Below are 6,000 nucleotides of genomic sequence, written 5' to 3'. Positions count from 1 at the left end.
CCATTAGCACAACTGTAGATCAATTTTATCAGAAAGGCTATAAGCAAATCATATTTTGAAAAACATTAAAAAGGTTTTTACATTAAAATACATTTTCTTTAGGAGTGCCTGGGTGGCTCAGTAGCTTAAGTGCCCGGTCTTGATTTCAGCTCAGGTCATTCTGTGCTAACTGCTTGGAGCCTGCTTGGGATTCATTCTCGATCTCTCTCTCTCTCAAAATAAATTATATATATATATATATATATATATATATATATATATATATACACACACACACACACACACACACATATATACAATATACATATATATATGTATGTGTATGTTTTAAAATATAGTATATATATATGTTTTAAAATACAGTGTATATATATATTTTAAAGTTTATTTGTATATTTATATACAATATATATGTAATATATATTTATAAAAACATACATATATTTTCCTTATACATTCCAATGTACTATCTACATCCACAGCAGCTATTGCCTCTAAGGGTGACAGTGGCTGGTAAAGTACCCCTATCTGTCTATTTCCACAGAAGCAGTTCTCACTGAATGAGTTTCCTGCATACAAGGAACTCAGACCTATTTGATCCAGCTCAAAGCTGCTCTCCAGTCTGATTTCAGCATCATTCTCATTTCTCCACTCCAACTCCAAATCATTCTCAGTTCTTCACTCCAATTCCTGCCATCATCCATGGTACCTTCAGCCCATATGATCAACTCATTCAGCAATCTAATCTTGTGACTCTTCTGCTAATCCCACTACATCTATGATCATGATAACTTGAATAAACTCATAAGCACCATCACACCCAGGGGCTGGAAATGACTCTAACTAAAATAATAAATCCCAAAATCCTTTTTCACTACAATGCTGCATCCTTTTTACTTTTCCTCTACATCATTTTAACACCATATGGGCTTCCATTAAGGTTTCCGGTTCCATACTACCACCCTTGTCTCCCAGCTTCCTCTTGCATTCACTACTCTCTATAAAAGGCTGAGCCCTCAAGATGCTCCCATTCAAGCTCTCCTACCCATTTACCCCAGACACTGCACTCAAGGATTCAACCCAACACTTTTGCTCTTTTTACACCTGGGTTGCTTGTAGGATATGTTGCCTTTAAAATGTATTCCCTAACTTCAACCCAGCTCAGTGGATTTTGGTCCTCCGTTATCAATCCGTTGTCAACTGTTTCCTGTTCCTCAGAGTGCGCCTTCAAAATGCTGTTATCCTCAAAAGCTGTACTAATGATGTGTGCCACTATATAATCAATCAACAGCTCTTTGAAAAACAAAACAAATGAAAAAAGCCCTAATCTATAGCATTTGCTGATTTTCAATACGCAAATACTCCCAGTGTGGCCTTTTTCAAGGTACTATTTGACATCACTAAACGGTGAGGCAGGAATGTATTCTAAACAGCCTATCTTTTGTGGTATTTCCACCAGATACAATATTATATTTGTTCTCAGACAAAACAGATACAAATAACCTCAAGTTCATCGATAATAGTAAAGTGTAGTAAAATAATTAAGAAGTGATAAATGTTGAGTATTACCTTTGTTTCAATGTAATTTGTTTAACTGTAAATTCATGTAATTTACACTATAATAATGGGCATGTTTAACAACTGGCTGGCAAAATTCCTGAAAATTGAACAATTAGCTCTACTGGGCAGCACCAGCACATCATTGCTTCACCCACTGTAAATCTTCATTTCTCTTTGTCAATGACCCTGCCTCATACTTTACTGAGAAAACAGACTGTATGTGATTTCCTCAATTTCTTGCCACCATATCCATAAATTTCTTTGCAATTTTACTTACTCTGACTTCATTCCCAGCTGTCTCAGAAGTGTCTTTTATTCAGTTTAAGATGGATTCTTTCACCTTAGTTATTATGACTTCCTCCCACTAACCTCAGAACTATGTGTTCTTGGCACTCTCTGCCTCTCGTATATTTCCAAGTGCTCTGTCTCCTAGCTCCATCTGTATAACATATTCAAAATCGCCTATCAATAAAATTAAAAACATCTCTTGACCCCTGACCCTATGCCTACCTCTAGCAATCTGCATTTTTTATACCTGCCTATCATTTTTATCAGAAATTCCATAGGAAGAACAGTTCTTGTTAGCAGTTTCTATATCTTCATTCTAGTACCTTTTTCTTTATTCTAAAATCTTATGACATTACTATGGAAAAAGTATGAATCACTTCCAAAATGCCAAACAAACTTCAAAGATATTTTTTTTGAATTTTCATATTGCTTTCTAAAAAAAATTCTTTCAGAATTTGACCTTGTTGTACCTTCCTTCTTAAATTTTCTCTCCCTCTTACTGCTGCTTGGTGTTCAGCAATCTGTAAATCTGTGAGAGAGTGGGCAGGGCATCCTCCATGAGCATAGCTGCAAGGATGATCAAATTGGCCACTATGCCAGAAGGATGTTGACAGGGAACACTAAATATTTGTTGCAGCAGAGGCTGGGAGAGCCTTAGTCTTTCCAGACAAATGGTGTAGGGATGCTTTTTCCTGTTACCTTGAGAGGGGATGAGCACTTGACAAACCAACTGGTTACCTGTATCTATCTTCGATAGTGGGATTGTTGCTGCTCATTGCATCCCAGAAGTTGGATCTGAGAGTCAATACCTACACAAAAGAAAGCAACACATCTAAGGAGGCTCACAGGCACTTGGATGGCTCTGTTGGTTGAGCATCTGACTCTTAATTTTTGGCTCAGGTCATGATCTCATGGTTTGTGAGTTCGAGCCCTGTGTTGGGCTCTGTACTGACAGCACAGAGCCTGCTTGGGATTCTCTTTCTTTCTCTCTCTCTCTCTATCTCTGTCTCTGTCTCTCTCTGCCTCTCCCCACTCACATATACATGCACGTGCTCTCTCTCTCTTCCTCAAAATAAACAAACCTAAAAAAATATATAAAGGGACTCAGAAGAATGCAGAAGATATTCACTACACTCAAAACAGGTGATTCCTTTTGAAATAGAACTGAGGTAGGGGCGCCTGGGTGGCTTGGTCGGTTAAGCGTCCGACTTCGGCTCAGGTCATGATCTCATGGTCCATGGGTTCGAGCCCCGTGTCGGGCTCTGTGCCGACAGCTCAGAGCCTGGAGCCTGTTTCAGATTCTGTGTCTCCCTCTCTTTCTGCCCCTCCCCTGTTCATGCTTTGTCTCTCTCTGTCTCAAAAATAAATAAACGTTAAAAAAAAATTTTAAAAATAAAAAAATAAATAAAAAATAAATAAATAAAAATAAAAAATAAATAAAAAAAAAAGAAATAGAACTGAGGTAGATTAAAAAACACAGCTTGATTAAACAATAAGATCACTCAAGCAGATTCAAATTTAATATTTGTATATACACATACACATACATACTGGACAATGCATGTTTCCAAAACAATGGTGATCTAGAGTTAGCTCATTAGGTCCATTTTCTTCCTCTAAACCATACCCAGGAGAAGTCTCAGAAGCAACAGGGACGATGGTGAATCCTGGAACTTAATATGAGACTGTGAGAAAACGCTGGGGAGATAAAAGGTGGCTAGGTTCTAGTATCAGAGAAAAACAGTAACTTCAAATAAGGAGAGGACTACATGATACAGGTTCACATGAATGGCAAATGCCAGAAAGATAACATTAAATGCTGTCCCAAACTACAGAATAGGATAGTATTAAATGTTGGTAGGAGGGCACATGCTGGTCGAGAGAACAATCTAGCAGTCTTTAATGAAATCAAGTATTTAAATACCAATGGCTTATCAATCTTGCTTCTGAGGATATCAGGGCCATAGGAGAGAGTTGTCCAAGTTGTGCGTTATGCAGTTCCAGGGATCTTTCACATGGGTGATGCAGATGTATGTTACATATGAAATTACATATGAAAGTACTCAGTCTAGGTGCGCCTGGGTGGCTCAGTTGGTTGAGCATCCGACTTCAGCTCAGGTCACGATCTCGCGGTCCATGAGTTCGAGACCCGCGTCGGGCTCTGGGCTGATGGCTCAGAGCCTGGAGCCTGCTTCCGATTCTGTGTCTCCCTCTCTCTCTGCCCCTCCCCTGTTCATGCTCTGTCTCTATCTGTCTCAAAAATAAATAAATGTTAAAAAAAATTAAAATAAAAAAAAGTACACAGTCTAAACAAATGTTGTTAATTTTTTTAAGTTTATTTATTTATTTTTGAGATAGAGAAAGCATACACAAGTAGGGGAGGGGCAGACAGAGAATGGGAGAAAGAGAGAATCCCAAGCAGGCTCCCCACTGATGATGTGGGGCTCAAACTCACAAACCACGAGATCATGACCTAGGCGAAGTTGGACACTTAACTCACTGAGCCACCCAAGTGCCCCAAGTTGTTAAATTTATAACTAATTAAAAGATAAAATGAATATGTAAAAAATATTTTGATGTAAGTACATATAATTAATTGAAATAGATGGTTATATGCATTCTTCATAAAAGGGTGAAATACTAGGAATTCTTCATGTCTAAACTATGTTTTCAATAAAAGTCATCTATTATGGTTGAAGTCTTCAAAAATGTATGGAGACAAAAAAAGAGAATTATTTTTAAATAGATATATTGTACATAAAATCATATCCTTTCTTATCTTGTTTTTTAAATTATTTTGTCTTGACCTGTCAGTGAGAATTTTTCCCCTGACTTCTCATAATTCAATATCTGAAACCCAGAAAAATGGCTGTTTCCATCTGTTTCACTCAGAGTGATCAATATTTAGTTAAGTTCATGCATAATAATGAATATATATCTCCCAGAACGTGCTTTGTCAAATTTTGGTATATAATTTGGTCCAGGATCAGACCTTGACAGAAGGGTATCTGCATTTTCATTTTATTTTACAAGGGATGTGGGAATGCTGACTATCTACTTTCTACTTTTTCGCCATATTATTGTTTTGTAAAGGAAAGCATTCTGCCACAGTGAAATAGACATGTGTTTCAGAAAATTCTCCCTTTAGGCCCAAACATGGGCTAACTTCAATAAATGAAAGTGGCATAGTTTACAGAATTGGTTTTTCACTAAGTACTTGAGTTGAATCAGCTTTTTAGATGCCTTCAAATTTTTAAGGGAAGCAAAAGAAAAAGCATTCTTCCAAGCATCAAGAAAACACTTTACCACAGATAATTGTCCCATTTAATTTGCATTCCAATGCATACCAAACTGAAAAACAGCAATACTCAGAAGGCCAACCGATGGAAGGCTTCCCATCAAGTAATAAAGCGATAGGTAATAAGAGGGAAGGGGAAAAGGACTGGGAGAAATGACTTAGTGGAATCGACTGGTTAGCTGCAAATTTTCAAGTTCAAATGATCAGTTGTTCTTCCTGCTTTACTACTTACTACCAGCAACTCTTGTGCCAGAAAAGAAAGAAAGAAAGAAAAGAAAGAAAGAAAGAAAAGAAAGAAAGAAAGAAAGAAAGAAAGAAGAAAGAGGAGAGAAAGAAATTTTTAAAAATTCCCAGACAGCCTAAGAAATCAGCTCACAAACCTCATTATTGATGGCGTCAGGTGGTAAATCAATGCCAGAGGAAAATCAATGGTAAAAATATTTTTCAGTGATGCATACAGATGAAGAGCCTCAGCAGCATTTCTTGATGGAAACCACAAAAGTCTGCAGCCACCCGTGAGTCACCACTTCATAGGAAGCAAGAACTTATCTGGTGCTTTAGGGATACTAATTTGCCCCATATGAGTTCCTGTGTTGTAAGTGCATGCAACTCCATGAAAAGAAAAGAAAAGAAAAGAAAAGAAAAGAAAAGAAAAGAAAAGAAAAGAAAAGAAAAGAAAAGAAAAGAAAAGAAAAGAAAAGAAAAGAAAAGAAAAGAAAAGAAAAGAAAAGACATGGAGAGTCCGCTGATAGTAAAATGTAATTTCTCAGTAGTGTTTTGTTTTTTGAACACTTACTACATACATGGATATTTAATAAATTTAGAGATTGGAAAGTTTAAAAGTTGGAAAGCAT

This window comes from Panthera leo, chromosome B2, assembly GCF_018350215.1.
Source record: "Panthera leo isolate Ple1 chromosome B2, P.leo_Ple1_pat1.1, whole genome shotgun sequence".
NCBI lineage: Eukaryota > Metazoa > Chordata > Mammalia > Carnivora > Felidae > Panthera > Panthera leo.
The sequence above is the reverse complement of the archived record's forward strand: the minus strand, read 5'-3'. Positions refer to the sequence as shown.